Source organism: Chelonia mydas, chromosome 4, assembly GCF_015237465.2.
Source record: "Chelonia mydas isolate rCheMyd1 chromosome 4, rCheMyd1.pri.v2, whole genome shotgun sequence".
NCBI classification, from domain to species: domain Eukaryota; kingdom Metazoa; phylum Chordata; order Testudines; family Cheloniidae; genus Chelonia; species Chelonia mydas.
Genome location: NC_057852.1, coordinates 100,742,693 through 100,768,319, shown reverse-complemented (window position 1 = coordinate 100,768,319; position 25,627 = coordinate 100,742,693).

The following is a 25,627-nucleotide window of genomic DNA, read 5'->3' as shown; positions in this document are numbered from 1 at the left end:
TTATGTAACATGCAGGAATTCTCTGGAAAGAAAGAGAAGAAATTATTATTCACATACATACTTATCTTTTTTGTTACTTGGATATAAGGAAAGTCAACCAGTAGAAAACTATTAATACACTGTGTATCTTAAATATACATAATTGCAATTTAACTAATCTAGATGAAACAGGGCTAATGATGCCTCTACACTAAATATTAACCTTCTGGCGTACCTCTCAAAGGGACTTAACAGCCATTAGAAAATTGTACACAAAGCCCTTGAAACTTGTCTAATGATAAGTTATGTGTATCACTTAATTAGTTTTTGTTTGAACAGTGCCCTGAAAAGAAAAATGCTATATATCAGTAACCCCTAATGTCATATGTCAGTATTATCTATTGTTAAACAAATCTCTGAAAGAAACATGGTTTGTTTGTAGTAGTTACCATTTATAGGCCCAGTTCAGTACTATTAATGTTTAACAAATCATTGATTTCAGTGTGAATCAAGAGCATAACTGGAAAAGCTGTGTATGAGAAAGAGGAAGAGCAGGACACCTGCTGCAACAACCGTTCAAAGCAAATTGTAATTGGCTATGAGTTTTAGAGCTTAGACATATAAAAGGCCTTCTGCACTACCTAAGGCCCAGACATTGTTTTTTTCAGAGAAGCCATGAGTTGAGCATCCTTGGGTGTTTTTCACTGTCTGTACAATGGACAAGCAGCTTCACTCTGACCTCACTTATGCTCTGTGTGTCAGGCAGTTATGGGCACAGACAAGCAATCTAATGACACAATACTAAAGTGGCATGGAGGGACTGTAGCAGCTTCTCCAGTCTAAGAATGCTGTAGCAGCTATGAGCAGGAGGGCTCTGGTCTGGCTCCAAGATGGAAGATCATTTACACATAAACCTCATCCTTCACTTCACATGCATAAAGTTTGAGTAACTGGGACTCTGTGAGAGAAGGGAATTTCACCTATAGACACCAAATCCATGGAAATTAGGTCCTGGGCATGGCATACCAAAAGCCTGAGCAATGCTTACACCCAGGTTACAGATGACATTAACAGTGCAGGGTTCTCCAGTACCCTGCACCCCACCCCTGAAAACAAAAGTACAATGGAATGTACAAACCAAGAAATGGCTCTATTGAATGTTAGTGGAAACAAATTTTATATATACCAATATCTAGGAGTTCCTTTTAACAATATAAAACAGAACCAGTTAGAGCCCCTATCAGGGTTCCTCCCCACTCTGAATTCTGGGGTACAGATGTGGGGACCAGCATGAAAGACCCCCTAAGCTTAATTCTACCAGCTTAGGTTAAAAACTTCGCCAAGGCACAAATTCTTTTTTGTCCTTGGACAGTATCTCTGCCACCACCAAGTGAGTTAGACAAAGATTCAGGAAAAGGACCACTTGGAGTTCCTGTTTCCCCAAAATATCTCCCCGCAAGCCCCTTCACCCCCTTTCCTGGGGAGGCTTGAGAATAATATACCAACCAAATAGGTAACCAAGGTGAGCACAGACCAGACCCTTCGGTTTTTAGGACACTAAAAACCAGAGTCTTAAAAATAGAACTTTATTATAAAGAAAAAAGTAAAAGAAGCACCTCTGTAAAATCAGGATGGAAGGTAATTTTACGGGGTAATAAGATTTAAAACCCAGAGGATTCCCCTCTAGGCAAAACTTTAAAGTTACAAAGAAACAGGAATAAACCTCCCTCTTAGGGAAAATGCACAAGCTAAAACAAAAGATAGTCTAATGCCTTTCCTCATTATTGCTTACAATTTTTAATCTTAGATGCTTATTTCAGGTAGGGTTTTAGGACAGTGGTTCGAAAACTTGTTCCACCGCTTGCGCAGGGAAAGCCACTGCCGGGCCAGGCCAGTTTGTTTACCTGCTGCATCCGCAGATTCGGCCGATCGCGGCTCCCAGTGGCCGCGATTCGCTGCTCCAGGCCAATCAGGGCTGCTGGAAGCAGCGCGGGCCGAGGGACGTACTGGCCGCCGCTTCCAGCAGCTCCCATTGGCCTGGAGCAGCAAACCAGAGGGCCCATCCTGCTCTTCTAAGATGCATATATCAGCAACTTCAACACAATTCTTATCAGAAAGGACGCGGGGTCAGGCTGCCCTTTCTGTGGCACCCAAACCCCCTTCCCCTCCTGCCTTGGTGAAGCTGAGGCTGCTCCATGGCCACTTTACGTCCTGCTGACTTGGCTGCTTTTAGCAATAAGCAGTAGCGGTTTCACGCACTTTACTGGTGAAATTGACCCAGAGGTGACTGCCTGGGATGCTGGGATTAGGGGGTTCTGAGCTCGGGGTGTTGTTTTTGTTGTTAGCAACAAAAGGGAAAATAGAATGTTGGAAGTAAAATGTTTCAGGTATTCTGTATGTGGATTCATTTTTCACTAAACTCCTAGAATGTTCTGAACCTGTGTAGAATCTCATGGAACCTTCCAGACTTTCTGAGAACTACATTTTTCTTGAACCTCCTAGAATGCTGTCAGCTATTCCCTCACAGATATATAAGGGGCAGGGTGTCGCCAGTCAGTCAGTGAGATATAAGAACGAAGTGAAGGGAGAGCCCAGCTACGATTCTGTGAACCTTATTTTATTGTATAATTTCAAAAGTATACCTATGTTTTAAGACTTGAAGAGAGGAAGTAGCAACTAATAAAGGACATATTTAATGAGACACCGGAGATAGCTATCGAACCCCTATCTACGCAACAATATAAAATAAATACTATTACTTTTTTTGCCATGCTTAACACGTAATGTTTGATAACTTTCTAAGACTGCAGAACTTAGTCCAGTGGTGGGCAACCTGCAGCCCGCGGGCTGCACATGGCCCATCAGGGTAATCCACTGGCAGGCTGCCAGATTGTTTACTTTTGTATGGCAGCCCGCAGCTCCCAGTGGCCACGGTTTGCCATTCCTGGCCAATGGAAGCTGCAGGAAGTGGCACGGGCTGCAGAGACGTGCTGGCCTCTGCTTCACACAGCTCCCATTGGCTAGGAATGGTGAACCACAGCCACTGGGAGCTGTGGGCGGCCATGCAAATGTAAATAAACTGTCTGGAGGCTCGCCAGCAGATTACCCTGATGGGCCGCAGGCCACAGGTTGCCCACCACTGACCTAGGCTTTTGCTACCCCTAATACTGTCTGTTTTCCACCGTAGAAAATAAAAGATGCCTCCAAAAAAGCCTTCAGGAGGTCAGTATACAAAGCAAAACGCTCAGTTGCAATCTAGTTTGGAGCAAGAGACAAATCTGATGGGAAAATATCTGAAACAGAACAGCATAGACTGGGCTTTAGGGAGTAACGATTGTCCCAGTGCAGAAGAAATTGAGGAGCAAAGCATAAATTATGGAAGTCCTTTACTGAGGAATTAGCAAATTTATGTGAATATAAGGAATGGAAATGTGAGGAAAGTGATGGAAAATCATCCAGTTTTCCTGGCAGTGTAAAGGAGAGTGATGATAAAGAATAATGTGCCTCACATGAAAAGGAGATAAACAATAAAGAAGACTCAGCCTCGCATGATGACTGAAACAGCAGTGAGAAAAACTGCACACCACAAATCGATACATCAGATCCTGCTTTATGGCCAGTGATCCTAAACTCCACTGATATTTATCACACAATTTTGAACAGACTGGGCAAAATCGAGGATATGACGTTTCCAGTAAATGAGCAGAAGAGAAATTTCTCAAAGTCACACTGCAAAAGCATGCTCAGGAATGGTGAGAAAATGAATCGGCATTGGCTAATTTACTCAAAATCAGCTGACAAAGTGTTCTATTTTTGTTGCAAAATATTTGACAAGAATATTTGACAAATCATTGCTTGTGCTTTCTGGGTACAATTACTGGCATAATTTACACGATGCTCTGAAGCAACAAGAAAAGTCACCTGACCATTTTACAGCCTCCTCCACATGGATAGAGGTTGAGTCCATGGTCAAGCTGAATAAATGCTTAGATGCAGAAAACCAGTGCATCAGTAATGTAGAAACCCAGCATTGGAGGAACGTGCTCAAATGTCTGATCTCAATTACCCTCTTCCTTGCAAAGAATAATTTGGCTTTCCAGGGCTCGTCGGATAAGTTGTTCACTGACAATAACGGAATTTCCTCGGTTTGGTAGAGCTCCTTGGGAAATACAATGATGTGATGCATGAGCACCCATGTCAAGTAGTTTATAAAGAAGCTAAGGACCATTACTGGAGCAAAACCATTCAAAATGAACGGATTGACCTTATGGCAAGGAAGATGCTTGATAACATATTAACAGGGGTAAAAGTAATTTAAGGGACTTACCGGTATGCAGTGCGGCCGGGGTCCTGAGCAAGTGGGCGGGGGGCTCAACTTGAAGGGGCGGGGCCTCAGGCGGAAGGGGCGGGACTGGGGCCAGACTCCTGCAGGCAGCTGTTCAGTGCAGCCCGGCAGCTATTTAAAGGGCCTGGGGCTCCCAGCTGCTGCCACTACCCCGGAGCCCTGGCAGTGATTTCAAGGACCATCTGGACATTTGTGATGGCTTTCATACCTTATCTTTTCCTAATGCATGCATTCCTCATTCACACAAACAATCTCTCACAGAGAAGACAGCAGTATTTTATATTCAGCAGAATACATTGTAAATTAAACTTCACTAAATCTTGTGGTCAAAACAGTTTACACTGTGGCTCAGGCCTTTAACATTTCTTTAATCTAATTAACACAGACACAATACAAGATCCTGTTTTTTACTCACTAAACCTTAAACCAAAGAAATGACTAGAGGGAAGTTTATAACGCATATAGGAAACAAGATCCCAATCTCAGACAGTCATTCCTTTCTGTTATTCAAAAAGGGTGGTGGCAGAATTAATTCAAAGTTTATATCAACTTTTATAGTATAATTATAAAATGCTGTCCTTACAACAGTGAAAAGATGTCATTTACAGTAAGATTTGTTGATCATGAGGATGGCTGTATCCAGTAAACGAACTTTTCATTTGTTTCTATTCTGTGGACAACTCTGTTGGAAAATGCCTAACAGAAGTGTTTATTAATATTTTGAATGAGAATAAAATAAAGCTTCAGGATGGCCATGGCCAAGGCTATGGCAATGGTGCGAACATGAAGGGAAGAAACAGCGGCATTCAGGCAAGGATTCTGGCGCTTTCTTCATGCCTTGTGGCTGCCATTCCCTCAATCTGGTTGTGTCAGGTACAGCGTCATCTTCTTTAGATTCAGTATCTCTTTTGAAGTACTGCAAAATGTCCTGTTTTCAGCATCAACTATCAGATGGAAGATCCTCATGGACAATGTTACAAATCTGGCCATAAAACCGCTAAGTGACGCTTGCTGAGAGAGCTGCATTAACAGCATAAGGCCAGCTAGGTATCAAGTGACCGAGATTTACTATGCCCTGATGGAACTGGCACAGTCGAGTAAAGCTGAAGCCGGAATCTGACATGAGGCGCAAAGCCTGGCAAACCAGATCACTGACTTCAAATTTCTGGGCTCAGTGTGGTTTGCCATAATATCCTATTCCAAGTAAATGTTGCAAGCTAGGCATTACAAACTAGGCTGATGGACATCGTGACTGCTACTACTTTAATGAGAAGCTGCCTTTATTTCATTGTGGCCTACAGAGACAACTGATTTCAAAATGCCATTCCTACTGCCAAAGAAATGGTGGAAAACTTAGGAGTTGAGCCCATCTTCAAGGAATCTCATATTCATTGGAAGAAGAGACAATTTGGTTACGAGGGCAGAGATGAGGTGATGGGAAGATCAGAATAAAAATCTCAAGAGGGAATTTTTTTGCTCACTCGTTGACACTGCTCAAGTGTCTATTGAAGAAAGGTTTGGACAAATAAAGCACCACAAAAGACCTGGGGGGGCATTGTATGACCTTAGTAAGCTGCTGGCAGCCAAGAAAACACTCTTGAACAATTGTACAGACCTTCACCGAACACTTTACGTATGGGGAATGTTTGGACATCAGTGATAAAGACCTTTATGTCGAATCGGACAACATTTGTCATATTTTGCAATACGGGAAGCATTCTCCACTGCCAGTTCTCCTATTCATTCCTGATGCAGGACACTTTTCCTAATGTGTGGATAGCTTTGAGGGTTCTGTTCACGCTTCTCTTCACAGTCGCAAATTGTGAGTGCAGTTTTTCGAGGCTCAGGCTCATTAAAACATATCTCAATCAATGATGGCCAATGAGAGACTGCTATCACTTGCTATTTAGTGCTTAAAAATGCCATTGGCTGGTCTTTGGATCTCTCTGATGTTATGATTCAGTTTGCGAGGGCAAAAGTTAGAAAAGCGACTTTTGAAGTAAAGGGCCAGGGTTAAAATTCTAAGGCTGTCACCTACAGTAACACTGTTTAATACTGATTTAATGTTGGCACACAGTTAAATTTCTTGATGTTAGTACATTTCAGTTATTCTTAATTAAGTTCCTATAACCTTAGAGGAAACCATTTTTTAAATTTGCTTATATATGGCATAAGTAAATACAGATTTACAAATCCTAGCATTCACATTTATCATCTTACTTGACAGGGATAAATCATGCATGCAAATCATGCATCAAAGTAATGAAATGGGCTACAGATATGATAAAAATAAGGTATTCAGCTATTTAACAAATGGAGAGGAGGCGCCAAAGTTGCTCCTTTTCTGGAGCATTATTTGGTCTAGGCCAGCCCTGGATGTGAGGGTAAGAACTCCTGCAGCAGCGGCCAACATCCTCATCCCCAGTACATTTGGGAGCATGGGCATCTCCCACGACATGGGCAGTACTAACTCTCTCTCTCTCTGGGGATGGGCAGGGGCAGTTCACCAATTGTTAGACAGACTGAAAAAACAATGTAATGTCTTTGGAAATAGCCACATGTTTTGGGGGCCAATCTCCTGATTTGCTGGGGTCTGACTCATTTATTTTTTGATCCCTTGAGGTTGGCAGTAGTCTGAGTTTGACTTAATTAATTATATTGCATTTAAAAACAGCAGAAAAGGTTACAAAGAGTCTTGTGGCACCTTATAGACTAACAGATGTATTGGTGCATAAGTTTTCATGGGTGAATACCCACTTCGTCGGATGAGTGTAGTGGAAATTTCCAGAGGCAGGTATAAATATGCAAGCAAGAATCAGGCTAGGGATAACGAGGTTAATGAAATCAGGGAGGATGAGGCCCTCTTTTCTAGCAGTTGAGGTGTGGACACCAAGGGAGGAGAAACTGCTTTTGTAGTTGGTTAGCCATTCACAGTCTTTGTTTAACCCGGAGCTGATGGTGTCAAATTTGCAAATGAACTGAAGCTCAGCAGTTTCTCTTTGAAGTCTGGTCCTGAAGTTTTTTTGCTGCAGGATGGCTACCTTTAAATCTGCTATTGTGTGTCCAAGGAGGTTGAAGTGTTCTCCTACAGGTTTTTGTATATTGCCATTCCTAATATCTGATTTGTGTCCATTTATCCTTTTACGTCGGGAAAAAGTTACACACACTTGGGAAGACTATTTTGGGAATGAGAAGAAATGATTAATTATCAATTGATTGCCATCCCTAAATATTATTCTCAAATATGGGTTTCAGAGTAACAGCCGTGTTAGTCTGTATTTGCAAAAAGAAAAGGAGTACTTGTGGCACCTTAGAGACTAACCAATTTATTTGAGCATAAGCTTTTGATGCAACTGATGAAGTGAGCTGTAGCTCACAAAAGCTTATGCTCAAATAAATTGGTTAGTCTCTAAGGTGCCACAAGTACTCCTTTTCTTTTCTCAAATATGGATCACTTTCTTCACTTAGCGTGCTTTTGTCCAGAGTTCTTATGTTTAGCTTTAATGTTAGCTTTAATGTTAATTTCCACTATTAAAAATGTTAATTCTGACACAAAAGACAGATCACGATCTAATGTTAGCTGCCATGGTTGTTTTGATTTTAACCCTAGTAGCCTTATTCTGGATTGTCTCATGAATACTCAAAAGTTCATTTGGAGACAATATAGTGGTGAGCCTCAGAATAATTGAAGATGTACCAGGGAAGAGAAAAGGTTAGTAACCACTGGTTTAGAAAAACAGAATAAATGGCTGAAGAATAGGAGGTGAGGAAAAGTGTTCTGTATTTAGTTTATGGAGGAAACAAGAAGACAGTTTTGAATTAAATTTGGATGGGAAGACAGTCAAGATGACAGGAAATAGGGCTGATTTGATTCCACTTCCTAGAATGAGAGAGTAGGCTGACTGCAGCAATCTGGGCCCCTGCCACTTCAACAGCAGAGATGTGGGAAGACCATATAGGAAGGAATTGTTATAATCAAGACTGGAAGTGATAAAGGTATTTAAAGATAGCACTTAATATAATTATATGCATTGTAATTTTGCTGTTGGTCCTTGGAACCACAATCCCACCTGAGCCTGCTTGACAGTCTGGATATTTGGAATAGCAGGATGACAAGTTGGCTATTTTATCAATGCTTCTGTAAGCATAAAGGATTTGGTAATTTTAAAGTCCAAGCTAAAAATTGGAGCAAAGCCTCAAAGCTACTATTTGTTTGTATGCTGTATATTTTCTTCTGTTTGACTTTACTACAGTCTCCTTTACTGCCTCTTCACAACATCTTCCAAAGTAGTCAACCAATGTCCTTGTCTGAGAGAATACAGAGCAGTATTTATATCATAAAGAGAATGTGTCCATTCTTCAAAGTTAAATGCAGTGTACAATGCAAGTAGACGAGACTCCATAGAAAAGAAAATAATATGGACTGTTTATATGGTCTTCTTAAGCAAAGAATAGTAGCGGCTATAGATGGTCTATATTTTGTATTCCTTTATGTAATTTGTTCTTTCCTTGCCCTACCCCCATCAAAAAAAATTCTGAAAAATAAGAAATGCATATTTAAAACAAAAAGAAAAGGAGTACTTGTGGCACCTTAGAGACTAACAAATTTATTTGAGCATAAGCTTTCGTGAGCTACAGCTCACTTCATCGGATGCATTCAAGAACCAGGGCCCATACCAGGTGCAGGGGTCACCCTGGGATGAGATTAAAAAGGAAATGGAGGAAGTGTTAGGGGACCCAGAGGGATGGGGGGTGGCTGAGGAGCCCACCCTCCTTGGTATATGGGTAGTGGAAGAAGGTCCCTGCCCATGGGGACTGAATGCCTTCCAGGGAAAGGAGGCACTTCAGTCTGTTTGTGAGAGGTTTGAAGGAAGGGCAGCATTATGGGATGCTGCCAATAATCTTTCAAGTTTGGTGCTGCTTCAGCAATGGCTGCTGAAGGGTTGTAAATTAATTAGGGATGGTTAAAGATGATTTGGCACAAAAGGGTTTAAAGTCAAAAGCAGAGTTAACAGACTACCTTTAGAGACTGGAGCTGGGACTTGGTCCTGGTGGAATGCAGAGAAAGAAAGGAAGAAGGGGAAGAAAAAAAAATTTCAAAGTGCAAAATGGCAGGGTTTGCAGGAGCAGGTAACAACCCCCACTCTTCTCCCAGAGCCAGAATGAGAACCTGGGGATAAGGGTTCCCAACTGTTTCAACCCAGGGAGCCTACTCTTGGCTCAGAGCTAACTATGTCCTTTTCTTCTTTTCCTTCTTCTTTTCCTCGGTTTACTTACTTTGCTGCTGGTAGCCTATACTTTAAACTGACCTGACAGGCTTAATTGGTTTCTTTCCACCTCTCCCCTTGCCTTTCCACACTTTTGTTTTTTCTGAAGTTTTAATGGAGGGTACTTTGGATACTTATGTGAGATGTTTTTTGGTTATTTTGGACAAAGTATGACAGAGGTCTGCTGTATTCCACTGGACTTTTTGGAGTGATGAAGTGAGCTGTAGCTCACGAAAGCTTATGCTCAAATAAATTTGTTAGTCTCTAAGGTGCCACAAGTACTCCTTTTCTTTTTGTGAATACAGACTAACACAGCTGCTACTCTGAAACCATATTTAAAACAGATAAGCTACAGGAAAAAATCTACTATAGCAAATTGCCTCATGATCTGAAGTAAAGTAATCCAAATTCTCTTCAAACCACAATGCTTTGTGCTCTGAAGCTACCGTCTTTTGTTGGTTAGGCTCTTAAAAAAACTTGTATTTAAACAAATCCTCTGCCTGTTAGACCCATTTCATAAAGGGACTGTACAATCTGCTGAAAATTGTCACCAGTTTGCTGGGATAATCAAGCTACTCTTTCAGCTGTGGGAAGAGCCAATGAGCTGCTGTTAACACAGCATAAGTGTTTAAACAAGATCCTGTTATCAAAAACATATTTAGGCTGTGAACAGTCTGTTATGTGGCAGAGAGGAAGGTTGGTGGTGGTGGCAGAGAGGAAGGTTGGTGGTGGTGACAGCTAATGTATTGGGTTTATATATATTTTTTCTTTTTTGGAGAGAGGAAGGAGGCTCTATAAAGCAGGATATAAGCAGTTCTACAAATCAGTAAAATACTTACTAGATAGCAGACTGTATCAGACATACCTCCCAACATGCCAGGATTTATGCTTTTAATTTAATTCTATTAGTCTGAGACCCACAATTAAGCTGGATGCAACACTTTTGCCACAATGATTTTTCAGTCATTTATGCTGTTTCATTGAAGTTAAAATATTTTTGTTTCTATAAAACTTTCATCAGGAAGGTTTTCAGTCCTGGGGCACAGAGAAACAGAGATTTTCTGAGTAGCTTGATGTTTAGAGCACTGGCCTTGGATGTGTGAGTGGTAGATGCAAGTCAGATTTGGCATGAAAAACTGTTTTTTGACTCAGGCAGAGCATTCTCCTACATTCTAGGCTATGCCCTAACTATCAGGTGCCTTTCTCTGATTTGTTTGCTTCAAGATTACCTACAGTTTCAGTGCTTTTGCCACCCCACTGTTGATCTTACCATCCCCTTACAAACAGGCACTGCACACAACTGGGGAGCAAAGGGAGGGTGCTAGAGGTGGAGGGATAGATGGGTCCTGGAGGGGAAAGAGAACATAACATGGTTATAGAACACTTTGTTTGTGTTTTCTCCCTTGGAAGATTACAAAATTTTCATCATCAAGGTTCCTGGTATCTGGGTTTGCACAGCATTGAGACATGTTGCAGAACCTGGGAGAAAAGGGGGTGGGAGAAGGATCCAGTCACATGGTTGGATGAAAACAGTGAAGTGTCCCTTTCCAGTGGAGAGCTTAGGGTCTTGTAGTGCTAATCTGACACTTCAGGGAACCAATTACGGTTATAGCATGCCTTTCTTTCCCTGTCCATTTCAACACTGTTAGGCAGGGACAGAGGCAGGATTTTCTGGTGATGTTGGGAGGTGGCTGGGTGGTGTGTGGGGTTTGTATCTCCCTTTGCATGGAAACACCATATTCCATCTGAAAATGCAGTCAATTTCCAGACAAATTTCCTCCCAGTCCTCTGAGCGTATTTCAGCAAATTTCTGGTACAGCAGAAACTCCAGATGGGTTGGTCTTCAGGTTCAATAGCAGTGCTCAGTCCACTTTCATAGCTGACCAAACCCCTCCATACAGCAATATATAGAAGAGTGATCATTAGTAAAACTGCTGTCTGGAATAGATTGCCACATCTCCTCCACAGGACTGGAAAACCCCATCTCTTTTCCATTCTGGTACTTTGAAAACTGCTATGTTCTCCAAATATTGTCCAGCATTTAAAGAAGACATTGCAAACTGGCAACATAGCACCCCAGAAGGAACTGCCTCCCCTTGAGACACTATGTACAGTTAAAATAAATAATAATAAAAAAGTTAGTATTGGGTTTTTTACCATTAGTACCCTCTGCTCCTTCCCCCTGGGCTGAAAAAGTTGTCTGAGAACCAAGGATAGTCTACCAATAGCGTTCCAGGCATGCTTAAGAAGTATCAATATTGTGGCCTTCCATAGCAACATTATGTTCTGTAGGAGGGATTCTCAGCTTCTTTCAAAGGAAGAAAATTATAATGCCACCCTTGTCTTTAATTTGATAGGATCTTCGTCTCCCAAGAGGGAAACCATTCTGCCAGGAGGGCAGAGGCAGATAGAGAAGGATCCTTAAATAGCTGATTGTAGGGTTGAACAGGGGAAACCAGGAACAGTTCAAATTCTTCAGGTCACAGGAGAGGAAGGCTCTTTAACAGGAAGAGACACTGATGAACCAGTTCATGGAACAAGACGCATGCATACCATAGGGAGTGGAAGCATTCCCTAATGGAGAGGCTGATAGAATTGGTGGCCAAATGATTTTGGGCTGCTACTGAGGCCACAGAACCACTGAATTTTCAGCAGCCACCACCATCTCTTTTGGCTGATGCCCAATATGCTGCTAAACCATGATTATCATGTTTCAAGAACATCCCCCAACCCTAGTAACCATGAGGAGAAAATGGAGCATGTAGGACTTCCAGGATCTTACCCTCCACCAGCACCCAAATCCATCCCAGAGGGACTCCCCTGGGGAAAAAAGAGCCTGCAGGGCTCCTAGAACCCTAACAAGTGCTTGCCCATGAAACTCCTCATGGGAAATGTCCCTGCTTTTCCCAAAGAGTCACTTTCCCACCGTTGTTTCTCCCCCCCCCCCACAAACATACTTTCTGGGCAGGAGGAAGGCAAAGAGATGGGTGCAGAGACAGTAACATTTGGTCAGTGTTCCTACTTGCATTCCCTTAATCTTTAAAGGTTTTTGGTTGACTTTCTTTTTAAAAATATTTCAGTTACATGTTCCAGCTAGTACTTTTAATAAATATTATATTTTTCTTGATTGTGTGTGACTTCTCCTTCCCAAGTATAATGAACTGAAGATATTATAAGGTTTGGGGATTGTGCCCCTGGATTCACAGCACATTAAATTGAATGTTGTATAACAATCTGGTGCCATAATGCTGCAAATACTTGGCTGTCTATTCCCCTCCCCAGGGCCAGAAATATCCAAAGGATACATAGTAGGGATGGGAAAGGTGCAGTGAGTGTTATATGCATGCAGAAAGCATTACTAGTTTTCAATGCTAACAGAAATTTAACCCACAAGCAAATGTTGATAAGGTTGTTAAGAGAGATTGAATGCTCCTAGTAAGGTTTGCAAAAAAGTATGAATGGTGAAGACTCAAGGCTTGTATATACTACCATTTATGTCACTCAGAGGTGTGAATAAGCCACCCCCTGAGCGAAATAAGTTGGACAGCGCTATGTCAGTGGGGGAGCCTCTCCTGCTGACATAGCTACCACCTCTCACAGAGGTGATTTTATTATGCCAACAGAAGATCTCTCTCCCATTGGCATAAAACATCTTCACGAATGTGCTACAGCAGTGTGGCTGCATCGCTGTAGTGCTTCTAGTGTAGACTAGCCCCAAAACTTTGCATAATGACCACTTTACAATTTTGCCAACACCCTCCACAGTACAGTTCCCAATTCTAAGGTGATAACCCAATGGAAGTGCCCTATGATGATTGTCTTTAATGTATTAATTGTCACAGGAACAGATGGCTAATAAGCTTTGCTTACAGGGGAACAAAACCCTCATAAAGCTGTTTTGCCCCACAAGCCCCATTCCATTATGTGCTTTGCAGTAGCTAGACAGCGTCTTGCAGTGTCCCTCAGCACAGGCATAAGTCATCCTCTGCCTCCCTGATGTGCATCCCTTGATTTCCCCTGCCTGCTGGAAACCAGGACCAGTGTACACATGGGTGGGTTCCGGCTGCCTGTACAGAGTTTGGGCCATGCTGATAATCTCTACAAAAGTTTTTTTTTCTCCTTCTGATAATAGCCCACCTTAATTGATTAGTCTCATTACAGTTGGTATGGCAACACCCATTTTTTCATGTTCTCTGTGTATATATATCTTCCTACTGTATTTTCTACTGCATGCATCTGATGAAGTGGGTTTTAGCCCACAAAAACTTATGCCCAGATAAATTTGTTAGTCTTTAAGGTGCCACAAGTACTCCTCATTTTTTTTGCTGATACAGACTAACACGGCTACCACTCTGAAACCTGTACCGAGTTTGTAAATCAGACTTGTCCTGAGACCAATAGGGATGGAAGCACTCCCCATTACCCTCAGAAACATTACAGAGTGTGCAGCAGGCAACAATTACACAAATGACATTTGCCACACTGGCGTCCAGTTGGGTGCATAGACAGCGCTAAAACGATTTCAGCCTATCAAACACAGTGTACAAGCACTCCGCAGCTCCTGCCTTGTAACCGAATTCCTTTTTTCTAGGTCATTGATATCAGGATGTAATTTTATGAGTCAAGTTAAGAGCAGGTATACAGAGTCCCCCAAAATAACAGTTGGCATAGACACATCATACAGAGCAATATCATTTCTAGGGACTAAAGTTCCTTCTTCCCCCCCCCCCCATAAATACAATCCCAAACTCCTCAGCACCCTGGCATCACAAACCTTTCCAGTTTTCCCCATGTTTGTATTCATGAATCTGCCTCTGTGGTTCTCTAAGCCTTGAAAAACAAGTGAATAATAACATCTCATGTTCACATGCTTGCCCCTTGTGGCAGGCAAAGTTCTGGGATGTGGGTGCCATTGGTGGCCCCTCCACCGTTTGGAAACCCCATCCTCTGAATCCAGCTATTATTTCTGGCAACCGCCTATGGGTAGATCAATGTTAATTGCCTCAAAAACCGGCACAACCATGACCCCAATAGCAAACTTTCCAAAGTGGTTTGCAATGGACCTATTGCTGTCTGGTGTTGCCAACTTCCACAGGACAATAATCACCTTCTCTACCACTATGGCTTTCCTGAATCAAGTGGTCTGGCTCTGGAGGTTTGTTGCAAACTCTGCACACATCTCCATGAAGATCTGTTTCCTCATTTGGAAGTTCTGAAGCCACTGCTGGTCACTCAAGATTTTGAAAATAATGCGATCTCACCATGCTGTGACAGTTCTTTTGCACCAGAAGTGACGGTCCATCTAAGGGCATACTATGGCAATACCAGCATTCACCATCTCTGTACCATGTGAGCTGAATGAATTGTCAATGACCCTCAAGGTCAGCTGTCTTTGAAGTGTCAATGTTCTGTCCAAATTCCATCCAGCAACTTGCCAATTGCCTACTCCACTACATAACCATTTGTCCCACCATATGTAGCAGAAACAACCAGACTATCATCCCATTGCTCCATGTCTTTCACACAGTTTGGTAGGGAATAACAGTGAGGGAGATGTGATCAGGAACTGCCATCAGCAAATATGTGAAGGCAAAGGATAGTACCAACAACTCACAGCAAAGCAGTTCCTACAGTGTCTTCCTGTATGTATAGAACCTTGGGATACCAAATGGTAGCACTGATGTTGTGTAACAACACTGGCAGTGTAAAGGCAGGTATATGCATGTACATAGTGCTATACATGTGCCCAGCGCAGGATAATGTGTACACTTGGGGTGGGTATGGGGAGCATGCACAAGGATGTACACAGTCCGGTACTCAAGTAGGCGTGTCAGTGTAGACATAACCAATGTCAATGTGACCACACACAAAAAAGTTCCCCTATTTTAGAATCCATCCATACAAGGATAGAAACCATGTGAGGCAGAACTGTTTTAAATATACTTCTTCCTAGGAAGGCACTAACCTAATTTCAGCACTGCCTTGGTAGACTAATTCTGTTCTAGCATGTTGTCCTGGAGCATGTTATTATAACCCCAGTTACAAGAAGGTACATGTTCAGTTGCACTGTGATTCATTGTCTTGCACTACAGGATTGATTTTAGTGATGATTAAACAGTGGCCAACTTCACAATATATCCTGATGGGCTAATTTAGGCTTGGCCGGAAACACTGGGTTTTCTCCCTACATGATTAATAAAAAGATCTCATGACAATGAAGAAAATAGTAAAGTAAAGGCACCATATAGATTCTTATTTCTGTCCTTCCCTGATTTTTGCTGCCATGATCAAACAAAAAAAGGCTACTGAAAGATGAACAGGATAACAGGTCAATGTGAACTCTGTGCAGCTCCATTTTTCGCACACATTCATAAATTATGTCCTCAGAACTCATTGTTCAAGTCACAACTTTTCTTTTGCCTACCCTGTTACAACCTCATAAGAGCAGCACATTCCCCTTGTAACCAGGGGCTCATTCGTTGTAATTCCTTCCTCAGAGGGTTGCTACGTTGCATTCAGCTTGCTCAGAATGCAGCAGCACAGTCATCACTGGTTTAAACTATTATACTGGTATTGTGCTTGCCCTGCATTCTTTACCCTGCTCCTACAAAGTGATGGATTGACTTTAGAGTGCCACAGGCAGTTTTTAAATCCCTTTATGGTATTGGCCTGAGCTACCTATGAGACTTGCTTCTTGAGCCTTGTGCTGCTGATGGCTATCTGTGCTCATACACCATTTACTATTTAGGGTTTCCTGCTCATTTCCCCCCTCCTTTCTTTTATAAAAGAGTTTAAAGTCTCCCACGTATATAATGTAATATAATATAATATAATATAATATAATATAATAATTTAATTAGTATTGTGTTTTGTTATGGTTGCATTACATTGTACTTGTTTTTTTTAATCCAAAGCAACAAGATACAATATAAATAAAATTATTAATCATTCTTATTTTGGGTATATTGAATCACCTTTTTGTTATGATTCCCATATTGATTAATCTGCTGCTCTATATTGGAATACATCTGTAATCTATCCAAAAACTGAAGCTGGTACAGAATTCAGCAGCTTGTTTATTACAGGGTATATCTTTCTGGGAGCACATTGTACCCCAGAACTGGGTAGAATTTAACCTGTTTCGACCTTTAAAGCCTTAAATAGGGGGACCTCCTTGTTTGATGTACCACTCTGTCTTGATGCCATACTGTTACAGCTGAGATCAACACTGAAGCAGAGGGGCAGCTGGCAGGGTGTTCTCTGTGTGGGCCCATTGACTTGCAACTCGCTTTCCACCACTGGTTTGAAATAGATCTACTTTATCAACCTTTGCTGCATGCTGCAAGGCTCTCCTTTGTTTTCCCTGGCTGTGAATGACTGGAAAGACTCTGCTGGGGGACTGTAAAGATCTTTACATCTGTTTTCAGATGCTAGATTAGTATATATGTTTATCACTGGGACAAGAAAGGTTACTGGGATAGTTTATTTTTACAACTGTATTTTTAAAAGGCGTTAAGGAACATGTAGGGCTCCTTTCTGTGAAATGAGTGTATTAGAATAAATAAATAACAAATATAAACTAAATATTGTCATTGTATATTATTGTTATCTTATTTGTTTTAACTACAAGGACATTAAGATCAGTTTACAAACACAGTGCTCACTAAAATATCTGCTTATCTGCTCTGTACATTACAACAGTCCTTTGGTTTCATAAATCTGAATTCTGGAGGTTTCATTTCATGGTGCAGCAACATTTGATTCCCAAGAGAGTGAAGAAAGCAAAGCTTAGTAATTTCATCATGTTTTAAGGTCAAAACACCTACCCATTCCCAAAAGGCAACAGAATAACAAATATAAGTACCAATTCTAATGTATTGTACAAATGGAACCAAGAGAGAAAAATGTGTTAAACAAACAGGGAATATGCATCAAACTGTGCTATGTTCTTTTCATATTGAAAACGTCTGATACATCATTGACATTATTCTGTTTAATGTTGCAACATACACATTCCTCACAGATAATGAAGAGTATGAGCTCCAGTTCAGACACTTTTTTTTTCCATTTTGAACTTTCACTGTGAAAACAGTTTTTAGATCCCTAATAGTGCAACTATGTTTAAACTTTGAGACTGCAGGCTCAAAGGGGCACCAGATAAACAGAGAATAAAAGCTTCATATACGATATTTTGTTTGGTGCCTCATAGAATCATCATTCTGTGCCTGCTATTCAAATCAACATTTAATTCACAAGTCAAATGAAAACAGAAACATCTCAGATTACCCTTAAAAATACGAGTGAAAAGGAAACTCCTACTGGAAGAAGTTCAACATGGCAAAAAAATAGGGGAAAATACATTCCTGATCTCATTCCAATGAACTCAATGGAATGAGACCAGGAATGGATTTGGCTTCTAATGCTAACATCCAGTCACATTATGGTCTCAAAACTATGGAACTGGCCCACAGTCCACTGAAGTCAACAGAAAATCTCCCATTGACTTTGTTAAACTTTGGATCGGACCTTTAGTGGAATTTTCACACTGCAGAATGTAAACACCTTAGAGAAATACAGTGATATTTGAACAGAAAATGGTACCTTTAAAATCAGCTTACTGACATACTCTGGTAACATAATACCACCGCTACAGCATGAGAATAATCTGATAAGAAAGTATGCCTCCTGAAAGAAATCTAGTTGCTTCATGCTGACAGTTTGAATAACAGCAACTAAAAGAAAAAAGGGGAAAATATGGTAATCAATCTTCTAGGAAATAAAATTGCAAATATTTCTACATTAGTTAAAAAATGAAACTCTTATTCATCAAATAGTAGAGCTTAAAGTGATAAGAGTGTGCTTGAACATAAAGCAAGGAAACCAAAATTACTCCAGGATTCTTAACTAAATCAGTGGCAAAGAGATGTATCCAATCAAAGTCTGGAAAGATCACTGCTCTGTACAGGTATTTTGTATTGTGTCTATCAACAGCAATTTCCACTTATATGACTTATGAGGTCTGTTTATTAGGACTTGATTTTAGTCAGGCTACTGCACAGAAACAACCAGTGCAGTCCAGAAGTTGGGAAAATAATCCATCTTGTATGTTTTTTTTCTTTCTTTCAATATATATATATTTATTTTTCCTAAACACACAAAAGTACAAAACAAATATTTAAAGCTTGTAAAATAGCCTCTACATTGTGAGAAAACTATTATAGTCTAAAAAATTCAGCGCTAAAACAAACACTTGATAACTCTTTCACTTGAACATTCTATCTTCTTCTTTTTTAAACATATTCTCATACAAACAGAAACCAAATTTCAATCCTATCTTTAAAACAGTTCAGTTCACATATAGAAAAAATAATGAGCCTATCTGAAGAAATCCAAAAAGAATTGCTCATTATAATATATGTAGATCGTTATTAAGTGTTAAATCCAATATGAATCGCACTCTGAAAGCAACTTGGAGTGATAACGTTATTTATTTGTATTAACTCCTCTCCTAAGAGCACTTGTCAGGGAATAGGAGGCCATTGTGGTAGATGTTGTGCACACACAGAACATAAAGATGGCCCCTAGAGCACGGAGTTGGAACTCAAGAGACCATGGATGAAATCCCAGCCCTATTGAAATCAGTGGCAAAGCTCAGTTTTGAACCGCCAAGATTTCACCCCTAGATTCTAATCACAGCTATGACACTGACTGAGGGCCAGATCTAAAGTCCATTGAAGTAACTGCCCATGCCCTCACTGCATGACAAGGCAATTTTCTTAATCCCTCCGGGCATCAGTTTCTCCATCTGCAATATGGAGATATTAACTGGAACTATCCAAAAAATGCCAATTATTTTTTGTGTGAACATTTGGAAAAAAATCTCATCTAAATTTTCCCACAAAAAATGTTTAGTTTCTCAACAAAAAAATGAATCTGTTTTTTGGTGAAAACACAAATGGTTTTTGAAAAAGATTTTGAAAACCCCAAAGCTGATCATTTTCACTGAAAACTGAAGAATTTTGTTGTAAACTGATTTTTTAAAAAAAACATAAATTTCTGTTTCATTAAAACCAGAACATTTTGGCCAGAATTAAAATTTTCTGAATCAAAAAATGTTTCAACCAAAAATTTCAATCAGCTTTAGTAAAAAGATTGATGTTTTTCAAAGGGTTGTTTGCACTTTGTAAGCACTTTGAGATCCTTAGATGAAAGAGCCTGTACAACTACAAAATCTTTTTATAATAACTTTGACCAGATGTAAAATTTTCTATGTCTATTCTTTAAATATATTCTTTAATTGGGAGTACAGTAATGAATAAACTGCATGAAAAGAAGAAAAGGGAGTGCACTGGACAGGTACTATGTTTGTATAGTAATATATTTACAGTACTTTTTAAAAGGTTAAGGATTCGTATTATATCATTGAATCAGTAAGGTCTAATGTTTGATTTGTACAGCCACTTTAGGGGTTGCTCTTTCAGAAATGACACTGGCTGATTATCTGCTTTTCCTAGCTGGGGACTCCTCAACCCTAGGGGAATCTCCAGTTAGAGAGATGAGCTCAGTTTCTGCTCCCTTTGCATCTCTTGTGTAGTGTAAAAGGAGTGCAATAGGTCACAGAATCTGTCACAAAACCCAAAATGTATCTGACTACTGCACAGCATTATTATACTCTTTTGGTCACAAATTCACGACACCAGTTCAGCTCAGTTCCATGTAACATCAATAATTTAGTCCTTAAGAGGACTAGTGAAAGCATAAAAAAAAGTAAATGAGTGAAAAATTAGTCTGTGGAGAAAACGGTCTCTAAGAATTTCTCAATAGCTAGACTAGAAATATCCCAGAAAAGCTGAATCAGTAATTTGAGAAAGCACCATTTGTTATTCACACCAGTTATATGAAGTTTTGCTATTCTTTGTCAAATTTCTCCATCTGCTATCAGTCACATCTCCACAAAATATTATCCTTTGATCTATAGTGACTTTAGCAGAAGCACATTAAAAGTTATTTTACTATTTACTACCAGTTTGGCATTGATCTTCACAGAGATTTTTCACTGGAAAAGACCAACAGTAGGCTTAAAGATGAATCTACTAATATTTATAGAGAGAGAGTATATGAGAAAAACCCTTTTATGATACAAGGGATTATAAATGATGAGTAAGTTATAAAATCTAATGCTTGAGGCATAAAATGTAATATTTAATTGTTTAGTGGTATCTGCATGCAAACAGAATCATCATTTTATAAGCCTACAATTTTACTATTTCAACGCGGAGTATTACAATTATTGCCAATAGTTGCAAAGGTTTTAATTAAAAGAAATCCTAATTCTGAGATTACTGATAATTTCCTGCTTGTGTGGACAGGTGGTCCACTGTAGTTTAGGGAAAAATGCCATCATCTGAGCATAATGAGACAAGCTTTCTATAATCTATCACATTATTTGAGAATTTTCCCCTGTATTATATGTTTTAATATTTTCTTCACATATGAAATGACTGCAAATAGATCAAAAGTAAAATTAAGTGTTATGTAGGCAAATATAAAGAAAGCAAAGGGGCAATCTAGGGGATGCTACAACTCATTAAAGATATAAATTAAAAGTATCAAAAGCATGGAGATTTGCTTAACCTTTTGCCAATGTGTGGAATCCAACAAGGTTGGCTGATTTACTTGAGGCATTAACACTAAAAGTTTAGTACAGGACAGTATTTCAGTAAGGTAGGCTATGGTTAGTTTCAAACTGAGTCATGTGATAATGTAATATTGCATTGCACACAATGATTTACTGAAGAATGACAATTTGAAAGTTTAGTTGAGGGGGTTTTGGGTGCTTTTTTGTGGGGCAGGACCTGGAGAATGTGCACACCACTGGGCCTCCCACCAGCCAATGACAGGGTTAGAAGAGATGCTATTGGTCCATCATGGAATTTGTAAAGAACACTGTTATTGGGAAGCTACTGAGAGAAAAAGAGCCCCTTGGAAAGAGAGGACAATCTCAGTATTCACCCAGTCTAATCCTTATCTCTCACCGCATCAGTGACAGCAGAGGCTAGAGACAGACAAGGGGCAAAGAATAATAAAAACAGAATTTTCATAACTTGTGATTTTATTGTTAATCTTACAATACTGGTGTTTTTTTCTTAAAGCCCCAGCTGCTGGAATGAACAGACCTCATGTGAAATGTAGCATTCATTTTTTCCCCCTCCTTCACAAGGACGTTTTTAGCCATCATGGTTTCAGAGAAAAGCTTGAACAGTATAACTTGAGTATACCCTGAGGAATCAAAAATTCTGCCATACCATGCTTAAGTAGTAGAAGATTTCAGTGGAGCCTGCTACAAGTCTTTGTGCATGAGCTGGTACAGCCTATGCATACTGGCTGGAACCTTGTACTATGTGTCAAACTGGGAAAGGAGTGACTATCTTAATTTAAACACTGAGAGTAGTCATCTTTACTGTTTGCAACACTAGCGCATGAACACAACTGCCAAAATGGATACGGGGAGAAGGGAAAAACAAACCCTGGAATATGCCTAAACTACCCCCCTTTTCCTGCTTGCACACCCTGCCCTCTACCCCCTACCCAATTCAGACGATTTAGAGAACAGTTACACTTAGCATAGGTTACACCAATATGCCAATAACACTCCCATCTTTTCTTACAATGCCATTGTCTAAAGCATATCACGATCTCTTTACATAGTTCATAAGTCAAACCCATTATGTTCTGGTACTTTTGACTTGAATTTTTTTGTTAACAAGACATAACATTGTATATACCAAAGTAAATATTTACACAGATCAATGAGGAAAATAAGCACAAATGTAATCTTTATTTTTAAAAAAATTACATTCAGCATGATTTCTCTGGTTAATCTCAAGTATACTACTAATATCACATACATGTAAAAAGGAAAGAGTCTGCCACGCTTGTCTGGGTTTATCTTTCATCTTCCATTGAAATTCCACTAAGTCCATACCATAATTACTCCAGCTTTGCTGCAGTTAAAGTAACTCTTACAGTACAGTTTGGAAACACTTTGTCATGTGCCAAACAGTAGGCAGTAAATCTCTGACAACATAAATTAGTCACTAACTAAAATAAGGGGCAATGATTGATCAGCTCAGAGAATACTTGGCAGAATTACCAGTAACTGGAACTACTATTACTTACTGACAAAAACCCCACAATAATTCTGGCACATTCTTCAACACCTCACATAGCCCAGCACATAAGCCCTATGAGCTGAAAGGAGATAAAATGCCCCTAAGGCAGGGGTCTCAAACTCAAATGACCATGAGGGGTACATGAGGACTAGTACATTGGCCCGAGGGCCGCACCACTGACCACCCCGCCGCTTCCCTGGCCCCCCACCCCACCCCTTCTGTGAGGCCTCGCCCCTGCCCCACCTCTTCCCACTCGTTCCCTGCCCCCATTCCAACCCCTTCCCTGAAATCCCCACCCCAACTCCACCCTCTCCCTGCCCCCAGGGGGTGCAGGAGGGGTGCAGGGTGCGTCAGGGAGCTCAGGGCAGGGTGTTCAGCTTATTTTTCCCCGTTCCTTTAATTAGAGCATCTAGCAATGGGCGCTTCAGGGGAGGTACCTGGAGGAGCGGCCAGAGCAACACACAGACCCCTGTGCCCGCCCCACAGGTCCCGGCCGCTTCCTGGAGTGGCGTGGGGGCAGGGCAGGCAGGCAGGCAGGCAGGGAGGGAGCCTGCCCTGTCCCCAGTGTGCAACGGGCCGGAGCCACTCTAGGTAAATGCTGGAGGGGCGGCGGGGCCGCAGGGAGCTGGGCCAAGTGAGGCCCCTGCCCTAAGGTTTATCTTGGTTACACCAAGAGAGATAGCAAGTAAAGGAAGAAATCTGCCAGTGCACATCTGCAGAAATCAAATTTGAATTTTATTAGCAATTGACAGCATTTTAAGTTGGCTACTCAACTAGTACTGTCTATAATATATAAGAATGATATTCACCTGAACAAATGAAAATTTTCAAAGCCATAATTCTCTGTTAAATTTTTTAGAGTTTTTGTTCTATTTGTAATATTGTTGTATTTTATGGCTACAGTGTTCTTTAACTTAATTTCTGGTTCCCCGTTCATAATATATAATATTTTACAGAACTTTATATCCACAGATTTCCACAGTAATTTACAGTATACAATCATAAAATATCCTGCCATGAATAATACGACATATTCCATCGCTTCTTAGAATGTCACAAAACAAAACCCATTTTCAGTTGCAAAGTTCCATTAGAAACAGCATAACTTTGTGAGCTCCCAATACGAATAACAGTGTTTCTGATCTTTATACTTTACAGGCAAAGGGATAAAAAAACCTACCAAAACATGAAAATCTACCACAGCTCCCTCTAACAGAAATGGAACTGAAGTTCCGAAAGTCAAAATTAGATAAACTAGGAAGAGCAAACTAATTCATTTTAAATAACAATCAAATCTTTGCCCATAACTAAAAGCAACCCATTATTAGGGCTTGCATGTGCCTGGACCCTGTCCCTGGCCTCAGTCTTGTGCGCCTGTGCCAGGGTCGCCCAGAGGATTCAGGGGGCCTGGGGTCTTCAGCGGCAGGTCCTTCACTCCGGGTACGTTCAGCGGCACTGGAGGACCCACCACTGAAGTGCCACCAAAAACTCTCGTGGGGCTCCTGCGGGGCCCGGGGCCAGGGGCAAATTGCCCCACTTGCCCCACCCTCTGGGTGGCCCTGGCGTGTGCAGGACTCTAAACACAAGGTCTACTTAAGTCTATCTTTGGAGATCCCAGAGTGTACTTGAATCATGGTAGAACTGAGCCCTCATGATAGGGAAGACATGTTTTATCCTTTTTGTGGGTGGCAAAGCTGCCACACTACCTCCAAGTAGAATCCCCTTTCGTGTAAAATGTATCTTAGCTTTTGATCAAAAGTCCCACTCATGCTCAGTGCAAATGTCATCACACTTATGCATTATATTGGATACATATGAAGACACAATCTTCCCAAGACTTCCACTGAGTGTCCGGGAGAAGCTGGGTCACCAACCCTTTAATTTACTTTACATTTAATTCACAATTAAATGAAGCTAATGATGGTGGCAGAAGAATTTTTGAATTTCTACAATGTCCTTTATGATGGTGGTAGGTGTTAAACTTCTCAGGGAGTGTACTGAACAACCATACACCAACACTTTAGGACAGTTGCAACCTGAGAGAAATTATCATCTTTATTTTATTCTTGTTTGTTGATCAAATGGAAATGACATCCTTGTCAGACTATTTTACACATTCTTGGATGGCATCTTCAACAATTTGAACACTGTGGTCCTGAGCTGTATATTGAGGTGTAAATTGGTGAAGTCAGTGAAGCCATGCTGATTTACACCAGCTCAGGATCTGGTTTAATATTCTGTTTTCTATTCAGACATAGAATTAATTAGGCCATTTCTTATCTCAGTAACCTCAAGGTAAATTAATAGTGGAGCTAAAGGGTATAAGAGCAGAAAGGAGCATCACACCCCAATAGCACATTTCCCCCTGTATGTATGTATGTATGTACCTATTGTCAGGTCATTTCCCATTTTTGACAACATTAATGTTAGTGATGATTCTTTAATCCTTCCCTTATTTTTTCCCGTTCCTTTAATTAGAGCATCTAGTAGTGGACTTGTTTCTTTTCCTGACAAATGTAAGTAACTCAACAGTACAGCAAAAGCTGTGTTTCAAATATTACAATTCAGATATACAACATGAAATTTACTTTCTGTGAATATTAATGGATTTGAAGCTTAAAAGTCCCCTTTCATATTCACAGTAGTAAAACTTGAATGCTCGAACGCTGATGGAAAGCAAACATGAAAGGGTCATAAACAGTTGGAATTCAAATGAATATTTGTAGAAGTATATTTCCAATATCCATTCATCTCTAGCAATTATTCAGTGTGAATTATGTTCCTGTTTGTCTACGATCTGATTCTTTTCCATATCCAAATAATGGCCTATGCACAAATCACTGGTACTTCTAACCTGCTTGGAA